Raw genomic sequence first — 17,379 nt, 5'->3', positions numbered from 1 at the left:
GTGCAACGGGAAGGAGGGAGGGCCGGGAAAGCAGGCGGCGGCAGCAGCTCGCCCTTCGCCCGCACGCCTTGGGGTGTGCACCGGGAGCAGCCCCCCAAAAAATCGCCCGGTAGAAAGTTCAGCGGGTCAAGGTGCTTGTCCCCCTCCCCCCGTGACCCCGAGCGGGGAGCGCTCCTCTCTCTCTGCCCCCCGCACCCAGGGCGGAGGCTGCCCAGGAACAACCCCTGGCGCCCCGGCAGCGCAGTGAGCGGGGGGTGCGCGCTGCAGCCCGTGAGCAGGGCAGCCGGGCTCACCTCGCGGGTGGGGCGAGGCGCGGCGCCAGCAACTGCATCCTCCCAAAGGGGGGGTGCTCTCCGCAAGGCACCACCCCGGCTACGGGCAGGGAGAGGGCAAGTAAAGTTGCAGCGGTATCAGCGGCAGCGCCCCCGCCCCGGTGGGCATTGGCCGGAGCCGGGGAGAGCGCCGTGCATGGCCGCGGCCAGCCATCAAGTGGCTCGTTAAGGAAATGCAGGTGAGCGCGTGTGGGGCTGGGGCTGCCGCTGGTGGGGATGCGCCTGTGTGTGTGTGTGTGTGTGTGTGTATGTGTGTGTGCGCGCGCGCTGGAGGGAGATGCTGCCTCTGCCGCTGCCTCGCACACAGCCGGCAGCAGGAGCGGGCGGGTGTGTGTCACTTGACAGCACCATTGACTCCTCTCGTGCTCTCGCTGCCTCTTCCCGCTGTTGCCACCAAGGAGCGTCTCACTTTCACCCCCCTCCCCTCCAACCCCCCTCCCCCCAGTCTCTCTCTGCTAGCCTCGGCGGAGAGAGTTGCAGGTATTTCTCTTCTCCCCCCCCCCCAACAATTTTCAAGGCACGCTTGAGCCTGGGTTTTATGTATGCGCTATAGCGCCGTGGTGCAAACCTCTCTCCTGAAAAGAATAACCCGTCAGCCCACCAAAACAAACCTGCTTGATGTGGCATGTGCTTCTCTTCCCTTGCAGTTCGCTCTGGGCCCGTGTGGAATAGAGACACTGTTCTTCATCTGACTGGCAGGAGAGGAAAGCGAAGACTCCTTGAGGTTTTCCAAAGAGGTCCGGGCTGGCTGCTTTAGTGAGTAAATCCTTGTTTGTATAGGGTTTGTGTGTGCGGGGGGCGAGGGGTGGGGGGCATCTTTTCATTTTACAATGTGTCTGTTTCTGTTCTGCTAACCAGCTCTGGTCAGGTCAAAGAGGAAACTTTGACTGTTGTAACTTAAACTGTTCCCGATGGAAAGAGTGGTTTGCTAAGCTTATAACAACAACAAAACAAACAAACAAAAATCTAAGAAAGAAAAGAAAATTGAAGGTGAGCACTTGTATTAGAGGAGTTATTGGTTCGAATAGTGTTGGTTGTGTATATTACCCCGAGTTTAGGTACATGTATGTCTATATAAAATATAAACAAAGAGATGCTTCTAGTAGGGATGGAGAGGTTTTGAACGGAAAGGTGACTCTAGGTGTCAGATCATCCTCCTATAAAATAACATGTGGTGTAGTTACTAAGGATGCTTTTGGCTGCCATTAATTGGCGTTTTTAAAAACATTATTTTTAGTCCAAATCTCCAACGTTGTTGGAATTTTAGTACATTTTTTTTCTGATGGGGATGGCAGCTCTAGGAAACACTGTTTTGATTTTCCAGCTCTACTTAAAGTATTGGGGGCATTTCTTGGATTTGTGAAAAAGATTTTTTTTTGGCGGGGGCGGGGGATAGGGTAAACTCAATTTGGAAGGGGAGAATACCATTGTGCTTTGTTGGTTGAGTTGTGCTACTGATAGAAGAATGTACAAAGCTCTGTCAGAGATATGTCAGGAAGTGGCAGGTTTAAGGTGTCTTTAACATTGAATGTCTTTGCATAAAAAAACTTTTGCAAGAATTATTCCCCTTGGGATAGGCATACCCATAATCAGCATTTGCTGCATTTCTGTGTGCGTGCTCGCTCTCTCTCTCTCTCTCTGTGTGTATGTGTATATATAAAAGCTTACTACTAATTTTTTTTTTATTTTACTGGTATTACTAATATCAGTAGTTGAGGGTTAACTGCTTCCTAAGCAGGGAAGGGGGGGGAGAAGAATGATGAATATGGGCAATGAAAACCTATTAGCTGGTGTTTTATAATATCTAAATAAAACCTTTGTGTCATATCAGTAGAAATACAGTTGACTCAGTTTGTATTGAATGTACTAGAAGGAATCAATAACATTTCAGCATTTTTTCATTATTATTGCCAAATGGATTTTGATTTGAATTCTTCTTCTATTGTTATGCATAGAGTAGGCACAGTATGGATTCCAATTTGGATACAACTTACCTGTTTCCTGACAAATTACATTCCACACTGCACAGTATAAATTAAAAATACAGTATACTTGGTGTAGTGTAAATAGACCATCAAAAGTTAATCTCCTGCAGATATTGCTTTCAGTTTTCTGATTCTCAGAATGCATTCATGTAATTTTCAAAGTTACAAGAAACTAACCAACTTACATTTGAACATTCATTTTTGATACATAGCACAGGATGATTCTATATTATATCTTAATGTGAAAATTTATCCTAAATGTCAGTGGCAGCTAATGGTTACTTTCAAAAGTGAAAGTTATTGTAAAATCAAATGTTTTTATCTTTACAGTTATCAAACTAGAATATACTATAACAACAAGGCCAATTAGATAAGATTGATTTAAGACATTAACATAAAAGCAGTCTGTAATACCTAACATGTACAGTAGTAGAATAAAATTCACATTTGCCTACAGCTGCACATAAATTCAAAGCAAGGAATAATACAAAGCATAGGCTACAAGTTCACAAGATAGTTAACGGTTGGTGACTTAGTACTGCATCACAATATTCTTTGTGTGTTTGGGAGCATTTATGGCAGCAAAATGTTGTTTTATGAACTTCTGGACTTGAAATAATAAAAATGATAGTATGTATCTGATGGCATAGTAAGGCATTCTGTGTAATTGCTTCATGAACATAAATTTAACATTCAAAATTACTTTTCTAATAATGGGTAACATTTTGACACTGTTCATTGCTGGGATATTCTCTGTGTGGAAAACATTAAAAGAATGTATCTAGCTAATTTGCATGATGCATTTTGAAACTATGTGGATAGAAGTTTATTAGGTTAGACTCATTGGTGTGGTAAGTGATCCCCAGATATGCAACATGTGATACTGAATGTATAATATATGGTCTGTCTTTTCCCCAAAAGTATTTTAATATATTTCCCAAGTATTTAATCACATATGCAATTGGGATTGGGTTAAATGACAGCATACTTATGACTTTAATAATTTGGAACATACTTTTTGCTCAATTTTTGGCATATAAAAACATACAAATCTAGAATTTCTGATGGGAATACTTAACTGTCTCAATGAAAAGTGGCTTGACACATATTTCACACTTGCTGTAATTATAACTTAATATAATGGAAAATGACCTGAGTCAAAGCCCCTGCAATTAAAACTTATATGCGTTATGTCTGATTGTGTGTTTGTGTGTGTGTGTGTGTGTGTGTGTGTGTGTGTGTGTGTGTGAATGTATCTTGATCATGTCAAATTAGGGCAGGCTAGTTCAAAGGAAACAAAGGAGATTTCAAAAATCTCTGTTGCCTTCAATGCTACAGAAATAGTTACATCTTAAAGCTGATAGCATAAAGTTGCTGCTGTCAGCGGTAATGCATTTTACTATGCAATTGTTCTTGTTATTCAGATCAGATAATGGCCTGGTGAAATATATAAGCAGTCTGCTGGGAATGAATGATTAATTCCTCTAACGTGTGCTTACTGTAGGAATTCTTACTAATAAAGTACTGTGTACCTGTATTTGCTTACAGTTACAGTTGGTGAAAGCAAATATTCTCTGTTTCATTGCTATTATCATGTAGTGTACAAGTCTGCTGTATAAGTGTGAATATCATTTAACACAGTAATTTGACTTCATTCATAAAACTACTTAAGGACAATTATGACATGCAGTATTCATTTTTGTTGCATTTGGCTTTATTGAATAAACTGACAGTAAACAGACTGGTGCTTGACTGCAAAAACATAATAAGAGATCTCAGTTATACTTGAAAGTAGCTGGCATAATAAACATAAAATTAAACAATACCCAGCTGTTTTTTCTGTTTGTTTTATATGTCTTTGTTTATTTTATTTAATCATTTTGCCAGTCCTAACTTATGAATATACTTGTTTGCTATACAAGTTCAAAGTACTATAATAAGTTGGAAAAACTAAGACTGCATTGGCTGAAACAGAGAGCAGACCAGGTTAGGATTTTAGGTATAACTACTGAAGATGGTTACTAGTACTATATTTATAGTGAAAACAGGTTAGCAGGTGAAATTCTTGTGCTTAGTGTAAGCTTAGTTGGTTTAGTCCCATTTTGGGTACTTTGAAAACAACAAAATAACTTACTTATGCAAATATACTCAGCAAAAATATAAAATTCACAATCACATTTATGTAGCTGGTCCATAATTCAGGGCTTGATTCTAATCCCTTTTGTCATGTTGAGTAGGACCTTACTTATCAAATAGTACCACTGATTTCAGTGCAACTACTCATGGAGTAAGAAACCGCTTGATGAGAGTAAAGTTAGCAAAAATCTGGCTTTCAAAGAGCAACTAATGACTCATAGAAAAACATTACATGGAAAAATATTTTCTGTATTCTTTTCACAATCACTGTTTTGAGGACATTCAGATGAAAACAAGATCTTTGTTTCTTAAAAGTTTATTTTTGCTTTATTTTACTTTTCACCCGGAGGTCTGATGCTACAGGTGTGTGTCTGCCAAAAACTGCTCAGAAGTCAACAGAATTTTGCCAGAGTAATAACAGCAGGATTAGGATAATAGAGTCAAAGGTTATTGACATCTGTGGCATTAAACAAGGAATAAATCTTGTCCATAATCTTTTGGACATCATAATTAATTGCTGTAGAAAACACTGTAATGTCACATATATGGCTTTTACAATCAAGTAGGAAATAAGCACCAAGAATTCTTAAACAAAAGATTCATTTTCATGTTAATGCCCTTAATTACAAAGACTAAGAGAAGAGAAACAGACACTCACAAAAATTGTACATAAACAGGCATATAAAGAGAGGCTTGCAAAGCTTTTGGTGTTGTCACATGCTTTCTAAGCATCAGTAGATCTGCTCTGCTTGACCTCAGTGGCTTCACAACTACATTTTAATGTAAAAAAACTAAGAGGAAGGTTAGTGATAACTGAGAATATTAGTGGGGTTTTTACTTTTACTGTCAACAAGCCAAATCTGAACGATGTATCTATTTTCATATGCTATCAGTGGCTGCAGAAGAGGTTTTATAAGTATAGAATATCATAGATGTAGAACATATCCTATTAAGTGAATGCTGTTATACGTACTGTATAAATTTTATGCTATATATTTCTGTACTGCCAAATTGTTTTCTTGCCTATAAAGGCTGGATCCTACTGTCCATATTTAGATTTAAATTTCACTTGACTTCAATGGGAGTTTTAAATTAATAAGGAGTGCAATTTCTGACCCATAAAATCAACTTTTCAATGTTTTTGTCAAAGCTAAATGTTAAATTTATAAAAATGTATTATTTACAGACACTTTGCTAATTTGTTATTCAACATATAATACAGCCTGAGTGCATATGTGTCCTGATGACCAAAATGGATTATTTAAAGTCATTTAAAAGTTCGTTACTCTGTATATACTATACACTTGCAGTGGGCTGAAATTTAAAATTAAGGTTTTAAAAATGTATTTTGCAAAAGATTTCTTGATTTGCACATCTACAATATGAGCAAGACTCAGAGTAGTTTGCTGATTATTCATAAGGAAGATATGTGGAATTTGTTCCATCTGCGTGCAGCATGAGCTTATATATAACTATATAAAAGTTATATAGTTAAAAGAAAAATATAGATTGCGGATCCAGTTGCTTGATGTCTGTCTGTGCTGGGGCTGGGAAAAATCCTCTGCATGATAGTAAGTCCAGACCCTACTTCTTATCCTGAATGTGAAAAAGAATTGAGACTCTGACTATGAGATGGCTTAGAGAGGGCTCTGAAAGCAGGGCAAGGTGCATGCTTCTCCTGCATGAGGTGCCTTCTGCACTAGTCCCAGATCTGGGTAATAAGAGCAGATAACATGTATATGGGGCCTGTCAAGAAATACTTCATCAGTGTTACTGCTGTTTGTTTATTTGGAGATTGTTTGCCCATAATTAGTTTCATTTATTCCCAGTGTTGGAATGTTAAATTTTTAATTATACTATCTAACCTGAAATAAAAATGGAGATGAGATTTTGTGTGTGTGTGTGTGTGAGAGAGAGAGAGAGAGAAATCTCAGTTCAACAAGACTAGTTGAACTGGACTGCCTAGTCTGTAGCCACAGAGGACTCCAGATTAAGGCGGTATTTGTGCCCATCAATGGTTTTAATGACTAAGACACACACAAACAATTTTAGAGCCCCTTGTGAAGCCTTCAGATTGGTGAACCTTTTATGGGTCACAAAACAATTGGTATCTGCTCTAATCAAGATTTCCTGGTGGCAGCTGATTGGAAATACTGCATATACCAACCAGTTCTTTGGGAGCTGTAATACCTTCAGATCACTGCAGCATCAGTAACTGCAGAAGAACAATTACATCTGGTCCAGTCTGGAAGTGAAGTGACTATTGGTTTCTTAAACAGTTGTTTAACAGCCACTGTGGGAATGTGACAGGACGAGTTACGTTGTCTGGACCTTGATGTATTCTGTCTCCTCCACTCTTAACATGCCCCTTTCCCTGCTGTTAAAGTTTGAGCAGTGGGATGAGCAAGCCCTGCACGATGCACAGTACAATGTGTGGAATACCTGTCCCACAGCGTAACTTGTTTGCTCACCACTACAGGAGTGGCCTGCTTCTGTAGTTACAGAAGGAGCAGTCCTACACAGCTCAGTTGGATCAGGTATTTTGTATTAATTGGAGGTATGAGACCCATGCAAAAATCCCTTCATACACCTGCAGGGTGGTGCTCTGTGCATTTGGGGATCATGGTGGGGAGATAACTGCTCTATGTGGTACCATCCTATTGGAAAACCACAGGAAAATTCCTGTAGGAGGGACTTTTGACACTGTCCTACAAGATTCTTCTCTGTACTTAAAGGAAGAGGATAAGATGCAGGGACAGGCAAGAAGTCATTGGCAATATAGCTTCTCCAGGAAAGGGTACAGGTGTCATGAGAAGAGCACAGAGAGGCTAAGCATGTGTTGGGATGGCCTTCCTCTCTACATTGCAGCCCTGAGATTGCTGCCTTGCACTTTTAGCCCACACCATAGAACTACAAAGCTAAGCTCTCTCTGAGCCAGGGGCCCTGAAAGTGATAACGAATCTCAAGTAACCTTTTTGCAGCTATTAGACAAGGATAGTATAGCCCATTGATTTTATTTGCATAGAGTAAGGATGAGTATGATTCTAGTCTCCATGCAGCAGTAAAAATAGCAAATCAGGACCACAGAATTTCTTATTAGCTGGCTGCCTACTTTGTAGACTGGAAGTAATACCAAGGGAAGCCATTAGAAATGCTACTAGGGAGCTTGGCATTTGAGTCCTGTGAAAATTGTCTGAGGGAAGGGCTAATAGACAAGAAATGGTTAAGGTAAAATTAGTAAAATATTATTTTATTATATTTTATAATATTATTATATTAGCCTCCTTTAAAAAAAACCCACCCATATCAGTAACTATTTTTAATACACTTTTTGTTATTCGTCTGCATGCGTGTAACTGTGCATTTGTGGATGAATAATACAAGTGATTTTCAAGTACTGTACTACAAATAAAATATTTAATTTGATTTGTGTGCATAATGCTCATGCGGTCTGGTTCTCATATAAATGTTTCTAATGAAAAGTCTCATTCAGTGACAATGGACAGGAATAGAGTATGTATGTAGTATAGAGACATGCTTCTAGCCTATGATAATAGGTTCACATTTGGATAATGTAGTCACCTCTTCAGTTTTAAACAGAATGGTTTTCCCAATCTCTCCTTTGTCCAGGAGTACCTGCACTTAGTAAATAAAGGTTCTAGCTTCTACTCTGTGTGGGGGTAACAAGGCCCAGAAAGCAGCACAATTGTCTTGGTCCCTATGTGTGGTGGGGCAAATTGTGGAATGGCCGGACAGAGGATTCTTCATCACTATCTTGCCATGGGCCAGTGTTCTGTGGTGGCTCTCTCTGCGGCACCTTGGATGGAAGGCTTGGGGATATAGCAAAAGTCTAAGCAATGATCCAATGTGCAGAGAGAATATAACAAGTTGCAAACACTACTATAATCTGGAAGCTGCACTAGGAGCTTCAGAGTGTCAGCACGGTTGTACCATTATATTGCTTCAGTTTGGGAACAGAGCTACGCCCTTTCTGAAACTGAATGCAAAACCCATTTACTCAGGTTTTGAATTGGGAATGAGAATTAGGCCTATAGTTTGCAACATATATTAATTATGGTGGATAATTAAGATGTAATTTGGATGTGGGGGTGGTAGTTGTTGATATTGTTGTCTTTTAATTTGTTGTTGCAAAGTGGAAGAGATTTCCTAGGTGTTTTATTGTTTTGAGTACACATTGTAGAGGAACTCCTGGGAAGCATGCAACTGATCACATGAGCTGTGTTCCTTACTTGGACTCATTCTAATCAGATGATCAGAAAGCATATTTTTCTGTGAACTTTGCAATAAAAAATATTCTAGAATAAAATTGACCTGATTATTAGAAATGCTGAGCAGCTGTAACTCCCACTAAAGTCAACTATGCTTGGCCTCCCTGAAAATCAGGCAATGTGTTTTTACTAATTTCAAAACTCCTTTTACACTGGGCACACGTAGCGACCTGCTGATTGTACTCGTTAGGGATGTTGCCATAAGGTGAGCTCTTTCTTGGGGAGGTGGTTAAACAACATCCAACTACACATATTAAGACTGAGACCCACCAAAATGATGCATTTTCCCCAAGGACTGCGGGTTTTCAGACCCTACTATGGGTCAGTGGCTGCCCCGTCCCAGAAACAGGATAATGAGAACAGGCAGCCAATCAGTGTTGTTGCACCTGCTGAGAGGCAGCTTCCTTTCTCAGCATGTAGATGAGATTTCTCCTTTTCTTCCCCCTTCCCCAGTCTAAACACAAAGGGATGGATAGCTACTGAAGTGTTCAGCCCTGTGCTCTCAGAGCATCTGGGAAGTAGATAATCTTCAACAGCTCTGCAGATCACCAGCCCTCTCTGACACCTCATGTTCCCTTCCTTGCCTCCAGGCCTGTGGTGGAGAACCCCTGAAGCTGTGCTGCCTCCATGCCTGGGGGGTGTGTGTGAGCATTCACGCAGGTTTGAGGGATGGGGGTAGATATATTACTGCAGTTGTCTTGCCCCTACACCAGGGACAGGAGGTGAAGAAGAACTTCTAGAGCTGGAGAGCATCAGCAAGTCTGTTGGGGCTGGGGTGGGAAGATGTGGTGGTAAGGGGTGCAGGCTTAATTAAAATAAGCATTTGTGGGTTTTGGAAGCACCTAGGTTATCAGGCAGCACTTTTTGTAAATTAATGTAAATTAAAAATCTAATTTTTAGTAACAAGTTTTTGCCAGATTTGAAAACTAAAAGAAAACAAATGAATAAGCTTGTTTATATGTGTAACCTGTTCAGTGCTATTTTTATTTTATTAATCATCACTATGTTCAGCAAAAGAAAGAATTCATGATGGTGACAGTCACATTATGAAGTTCCTCATCTAGTTAAATAAGATTATAAAGTATGAAATAAAATTGTGCAACAAAAATAAAATAGATGCAGTCTATTCCCCTGTGTCTTTAAAAAGGAGATGGTAGAAGAGATGTCAGAGAGCAGAGAGAAAAGGTCAGAAAAAATGGCAAAGCCACTAGGAATGGCAAGGAGTCTTCTGAGAGGAAAGATGTTATTCATGTTCATGACATAGTGATTTACACCTGCCAATGTATGGCTACAGAATACTCTTTAATCACTGCATATCCATACCCCCACATTTATTAATTTGCCTTTTCACTCATATATGTTTAGCACACATTCTTTCATCATGTTATACAAATTATACCTGTTGCTAGAGCAAAAACACCTGTTATACACTTTGGTCAACATTTGTACAACTATTTTGATTAACTGCTATTGTAAAGGCATCTTAGTAATCATAACACAATGTATAAATATTGAAGTAAGGGACAAGCCTTGTCTTCATATTCTGAAACAAATTTACTTGGTGGTTTTGTCTTTTACTTTAAACCACATACACAAAATGAAAGGGTAAATGGAATCCAAATAACCATTTACTAACTGCATATGTAACATGCAAGGTCTAGTGACATACACTGCTCCTCCTGCAAAATTTTGGTGGTTTTGAAACATAGAAAAATGAAGGTGACTAGAAAGCTTACAAACAATTTAAAGCGATGCTAGCCTAATCCTACATGTTACACTGATGGTTCTTTATTTTCTGTTTCTTAGGGTAAATCAACACTCGGGTAAATCAGCCCTGGTGGTTGGCATCTGAATACTCAGATCAGCCTCCCCTGAATATGAGCATTCCCACAGCGAAGCCCTGTCCACATTACTATGTCCTCACTGTTTCTTAACTTGCCTGTGTGTGTTCAGGAAAACATCCCATGGTTTTGTGTGCTGAGTTGCTGTAGGATTCTTTCCCAGTCAACTCTGTCAATTGCTGGAGGATTTATCTGTCCTTTGGGGGAAATTGTGGGAAGGGCATTAGAAGACTATCAGCATTCGAGTGATCTTGCCTATGTCTTTGCTGCAAAGTGGGCAGTTTCCAGCCCAAGCTAAAGCACAGCTCCAGTTTTAGACTGTGCCCCCAACTATGCAGACAAGCATGGGTTCCAAGCACAAATAAGCATGTGCTTGAGGGTTTTGTATGTGGATGATTGAGGGGAGACTGGGCAAAAACACATGAAGTAGCATGGGCTAAGATTACAACATGGAAATATTCTTAAAAAGGAAGGATGAAGGATCTAAGGAATATTATGCTATAATGATGCTGGGAAACAATAAAAATGTAAGAAAGCAGGATGAGGTGTTTTTTGTTGTTCTGCTATTGATATCTTGACCATTGTACAACAGTTAAAGATTACTGGCAGCAATATTTTGTTCTGAGGTCAGGGCTATTGATTTTAGAGTATAAACAGAGCTGGATGTAATAAATCTTAGTAATAATTCTATTTGGACAAAAAGAAAAGTGCAATAATTAAGTGCAAAACAAGCTATATAAAGATATCTTTCAGATATCTAAAGGAGCATTTACTGAAGGCATCCGTATATTCTTGTAACATTTTTAGCGTTCTGCCTAGGATAAAGCATGGTGGGAACAGAGTGTTCCTTTTCCAACTGTATTGGATGATTCCTACAGATAGAGGTGTGTCTCTCTTTCTCTCTCTCTCTCTCTTGCTACACATTTTTGGATGGGCAAGAGAAGAATTCCTATTTAGCGAGCCAAAGCCATTCATCAAACAGAAGATGAAATGATCTTCAAAATTTGAGACAAATCACAAGGATCAGAGCAATTTAATAAAGCAGAAAAGGTATCCAAGGAAACCTTAATATATATTTCATCTAATCTTATTATCAGACATGACCTCAGGTAACATTTTGTCCCCCACAGGATAGGTAACCACAGCACCTGAAAACATTTACATTCTTTATGGTGCTTCACTGTGTATCTGCATTTTATTTGTTTGGAATTTAATAAACAAAACAAACAAAAAAGCAGAGAAGAGCTAGCTGAAGTTTTCTTAATTTACTATAACTTGAAATTGCTGAACCTAATAAATTACCATGGCAAAAAGTTAGACAGCAAGTTATATGTGGGTCAGAAGAAAACTGTAATCTAAATGGAGGGCAGGTCTACTTAAGGCATATTTATCATTCACTGTTTATTATTTTTATTATGGGAATGCCTAGGGAAAAATTGAGAATGAGTTCCTATTGTGCTAGGCATGACACAAAGTCCCTCTCTCAAAAAGTGTACAATCTAAAAGGACAAGAAAGACAAAGAGTGGAGAAAGGAATATAACATAAAGCAGAATGAATAGAAAAATGGTTTGCAAATGTCAGTGGCACCACATTTTTTTGTTTTATTTAAATCCCTTCATTGGGGTTATGAAAAGAGGGGATTAAGTTAGGAGGGTTGTATCAGCAGGGGAGGCAGAGGTTCACAATGTGTATTCTGTGTGGCTGAGTTACCTGCTTGTTTCCAGCTGCTAAATCACATTAACAGACATCCAAAAATACACTTTCTTCATATCACTTTTCCACGCAAGCAGCTGCTGTAATTGCCACAGGGGTGCTATGTGACCATGAATAGGAAGAGAGGTGTTAAATTGTGATCTGCACTATGAAAGGACTGAGAACCCTTCACCTATGTGCCATTAAACAAGAAATGTTATATTATTGTCTGTGGTTTTAGTTCTGTTGTTCTGGCAGCAACTCTTTTTATTCCTCCTTTTCTTCTGTGATATATTTCCTTCGTTGTTACACATGTGGGAACATCTGGTAATTGCAGTGTGTCGTCACGTCTGTTGAATTCACATGTTGAATTGTTAAGTGGTGGTGTTAAGGCATCGTGTGTGCTTCATTCTGCTCCTGCCATAGAGCTACATGCTAGCTTTGGGGGGCTTTTTACTGATGAAGTAAAGAAATATGTTTTAAAGTGACAATCCTGTGACATTGTATTAGGAAATCAGTTATGATCAATTCCATCAAACTACACAGTAATGTTTGCCTGATTAATATGGTGAATTGCCATGCTGATTAATGTCCAGTGCCATATGTTGTTCGGTAAATAGTTTTATGCCATTCATGACTGTGGGAAAAATTGTACATTCACTTATTTTAGTGAATAAAAATTCCTCTTGAGGCAGGAGGGTGTGTACCATTCTCCTTCTCCCGTCCCATCCCCAAGGTCCACGTCTGCCTCCACGTGCAGGCATCATCTCCACTATGTTCAAGACTCCATGGATGGCACTGTGTATTCTCAGGAATTTGTGGGATGTGGAAGATATTGTATTGGATGGAGACATGGCTGGCTGGAAAGCAGGGCTTTGGAGCGGAGCCCAGAGCTGGAGCGCGGAGCAGCTCCGGAGCACTGGAGCTGCAGGTTTTTGCCTGGAGCTGGAGTGGAGCCGGAGCACAGCTCCAAAGCCCTGCTGGAAAGAGATTTATATTTGCTTCCCTTCCTTCCTACCCCCCAAGTTTTCTAAGAAAAGAATGAGATGATAATTATCTGGCCTTGAGCTTTTGTTATCTTGTATGCTGCCCACGTTTGTGCCAGGTGGTGTTCCTATTATCTAAAGACAAGGGGACACTGGCAAGAGCTGGTGGCATTGGGTCTCAGTACAGATAATCTTGGCCTTGAGTAGATCCCAGAGGATCCATGGGGTTTGGAGGTGAGCCCAATTGAACATTGTGTGTGTGTGGGGGAATAAGGAACAATGTGTCCTCTTTTCCATCAGATTTTTGAATTTTGACACTTTTGGTCCATCTCTATAGCTGGTTGAAAAGTGGAATGAGTTTTTCGTGATTTTTTTTTTGTGTGAAAAATTCATCCTTTTACTTATTTGTCTTAATCATGTTGTTGAAAATTTTCCACCACATTTATGTGAGGGGATGGGCACATAAATTTCCTTCTCTTGAGCCATCTCCCATAGGTTGTACCATGGGAAGTGTGATCAAGTCCAAGAATTGTGTATATGTGCTCTTTGCACTGCATGAGGGTTATTTCTCTATGGCTTTATTTAAAGTGAGCATGAATTTGTTTTTCTCTGCAGTCCCCACCCAGATACCCTTTTTATATGTTCCATTTCTCTGTCACAGTTCTGATCTAACATCTAAACAGGAAAAAGATAGAATGCCTGCATGACTTGCTTTTCATTGAGTAGAACCCAGAAGGAATGAGAATCTGTGAATATTGGAAACAGGGAGTTGAAACAGTTTTTTTATAAGTATCTCCTGCTTGGTGTTCGAAATCTCTTCTCTTCAAGTGTGAAAGATATGTGTGCAGACATTAGTGAATTGAATGTTAATTGGATTATATTTCCCTCAGCCCCATAATGCATCTCTCTTCTTCCCCAAGGTCTTGTGCTTGCCTGCTGAGGAACTGTGACTTATTTTCAGTTATAAATGGGAAATCTAAACTGGTAGAAAGTGCCAGACTGGGCACTTATATGATGCAAACATGTCCACTAGGGACCAGCGTGGAACTGCTAAACTGTTAAACTGCTTGTAACAAGAATCAGATTTTGTCTTTTGTCACGGTTTTGTCTTTTGTATAGGAGGATTAGTGGAAAGGAAAGGGATACAGAAATGTTTCCTACAATCAGTGATCACTTTTTTGTCCTTTAGAAACACAGGACAGAAAACTACTGGGACTCCGTATTAAAACTAAACTCTTTATTTGTATATTTACAATGAGTAAAAGCAGCATTAGTTTAGATGTAAGAACCATCTGTGGTATATGGTCTGAACTTGGAGCACAGACACAGAAAGTGGACCTCATTTTGGGGAAATTATTTAGAAATTATTTAGAAACAACATCCCCTTGTCAGTAGAATCTGAGAATTGGTGTTAGAAAATCCAGAGAATTTCTGATAGGCATGTTCCAAATTGAAACCATCCTAACAATACAAAAGATAGCAAAAACTTATAACAGGCTTTAACCTAATCTTTGATTATTTTCAGCAGAATTATTGGCTAAAATATTATTTACATATATTCATCGAAAAAAGATGGACACATATGTTCATCAGAAAGATTGACACATAGCAAACAAGTGAGAGTTTTTCCACTGGATGTCAAGCAGTTAGACATCAAGGACAGAGATATTTAAAAAAAAAAAAAAAGTAACTAAAGCAAAATTGACATGAGATAATGGAGCCAAACATATGAGATGTAATAATGCTAACTAATCTAATTCCAGAATAGTCACAGTGGAATAAATAGCACAGAACATGAACATGACTTTACAAGATGAGGTGAACCAATTATAAATAGATAATAGGCTATTAGTTCTATATATGTAATTGTGAGGGAAACCAGTCTGTTTATGTTTGCCATAAGAGGCATTGGGCATATCTCAAAAGAGCACAGGTAGTGAGGATTCCCATATGAATGTTCTTCACATACTGTTAGATCACCAGATGGAAACCATATCTACTTATCAAGTGAGAGTTGGTTCAGTTTTGTGCAACGTTTTCCTACATAGCTAGACTGCATCCTGATGCATCTGCAGTGGCATCTGTGCCAGAAAGAGTATTCCTCCAGGAGCATGGTGCCATCACAGCTACCATTTTTAACCTGGGATTTTGCTGGAGGTGGGTGGGGTAGGGAGGAAGAATCTTCAGATTTCATTGGAGACTCCATTAAAGCACTGTTGGTGGAATTAGTGCTTCTCCCTACAAGGCTAGACCTGCTCATATTGGGCCAAATCTGATTTCTATTGAAATCAACAGGAGTTTTTCATTTGACTTCATTGATACTTGGATTTGACCCCATGTGGGCTGTGGCAGCTGCACAAGCATAGCTGGAGTGGGTGGGTGTCCTCTTTAACCTTATTCTTGGTAGGCTTTCTTCTACCAGTAATCTGCAGCCCAGATGCTGCCAGTAGTAACCAGGAAATGAATTGTGTGCTATTACTGCAAATTATTTATTCAAGGAGAGATGACTTTCCCCTTGATACTAGAATTGTCCTTTCAGACTAGTCCTTAGAAACCGCAGATTATAATATGGCTATATTAAAATAATTTGGGTAGTACTAGTCTTACAAACTACACACATTGACAAATCAAGAGTCCACCCATCTCCTCAGTATCTTGAGATTTATTTTTTTAATGAATACATCTGGAGTTCTTTTTGTTTTCTATTTGGCTTTTGAGCCTTTGGGGGTACATTCAGATCACATTTGCTAGCTTTTCTTCACAGCCATGAGGGCTGGAAACTTACCTATTATTAATGAAAGTTGAGATTATTACATAATCACTTACCTCCAGAAACTGGGGTTTGAAGAACACCAAAAATTGCAAGACTCATTACTATAACGAATAGAAGATCTAAGATCTTGATTCAAAATGTGGTTAATTCCAGAGCTGGATTATGACCAGAGCAGCAAATTCTTAAGAACTCACATAGAAATTGAGTTAGTATTCCCTTATCATTACTATATTTTTCTGCTAGTATTGAGGTTATAAGATTAATTCCTTTTACTCTTTATTGGCTAATGGAAGAGCCTATGCTGTTTCTGTACTTCACTGCACAATATCATGTTATGAGATTAACTAGTAAAAGTTAGAACCTAAAAGTTTACAGTGAGTATACACAATTTACAGAAACTCACAAAATGGTATACACGTTTATGGAACATTTATATCAGATACTGAATCTACCTAGAGTTTATAAGTGGATATACAAGTTTTAATAAACTGAACACACAATACATGTGAATTGTAAACAGAGGAACAGTGAACATTTTTATATTTACAATTTTGAATTATACCTTGAATATTTCTAATTATGATCAGTATTTTTATTTCTTGGACTTGTGTGAAAAGCTAATGGAAATTTTGTTTATCATTGCATTTTACATTAATTACTGAATAGTGATGTATAGAATTTTAATTATTTCAATGTGAAAATATCTGTTTTAACTACTATAAAAATATCATATTATATACCAAGCCCCAGTCCTGCAAAGACTTATGCACATGCTTACCTTTAAAGTTTAAAATTAAACACATGTTTAAGCCATCCTATAACTGCTAGAAGTTATGTAGAAACTTTCCCCATGAGCAGGCTATTCCCTAACTGTCCACTTTGCACTTTGCTCTTGAGCATCTGTTCTGACCGTTGTCAGAGACAGAATACTGGAATAGATAAGACTATTGCTCTGAGGTTTCCATATTCTTAAATAAGGCATTCCAGCTGAATAAAGCCATACGTCAAAATAAATTATACTGTAGGTGTATTACAACCTGGTACAGAGGGACAGGCATGTACATGATTTAAGTCTACCACGTGGAACTTAAGTGGGACTTAAGTGGTGCATACACTTGGCACTACCTTTTGTATGGGGCGAGTACCAACCATTGACTTCAACCATTTATGTCTGTCTTCCGTAAATGTTTCTAGAGAGAGTGAGACATTGTATATGTTTGTGGAAACCTTATATTACATTATTAAAATTTTGTTACATGTTATAATCAGGCCATTTTCAGAAACAGCATTATGGAACCAAAAAACTCATTGTGACATTGAGACAACACCCTTCTATTTAAAATA

General features: G+C 38.9%; 1 protein-coding gene across 25 annotated transcripts in view; it reads left to right on the top strand.

The window, feature by feature from the left end:
• The first annotated feature begins 430 nt into the window (after window positions 1–430).
• PTPRD (protein tyrosine phosphatase receptor type D) overlaps window positions 431–17,379 on the top strand; it is a 1,677,890-nt gene continuing 1,660,941 nt past the window's right edge. For 11 of the 25 annotated variants that reach the window (XM_054031444.1, XM_054031437.1, XM_054031436.1 and 8 more), the window contains exons 1-2: window positions 752–812; window positions 980–1,088. The gene's annotated coding sequence lies outside the window, so the exon portion shown is untranslated. Of the gene's footprint in view, window positions 512–751; window positions 813–979; window positions 1,089–17,379 lie in introns of those variants that run through there. The other 14 variants (XM_054031450.1, XM_054031447.1, XM_054031441.1 and 11 more) reach the window with 4 other exon arrangements.

The sequence above is a fragment of the Malaclemys terrapin genome, chromosome 6 (assembly GCF_027887155.1).
Source record: "Malaclemys terrapin pileata isolate rMalTer1 chromosome 6, rMalTer1.hap1, whole genome shotgun sequence".
Taxonomy (NCBI): Eukaryota; Metazoa; Chordata; order Testudines; family Emydidae; genus Malaclemys; species Malaclemys terrapin.
This window is presented reverse-complemented; position numbering and strand designations above follow the sequence as displayed.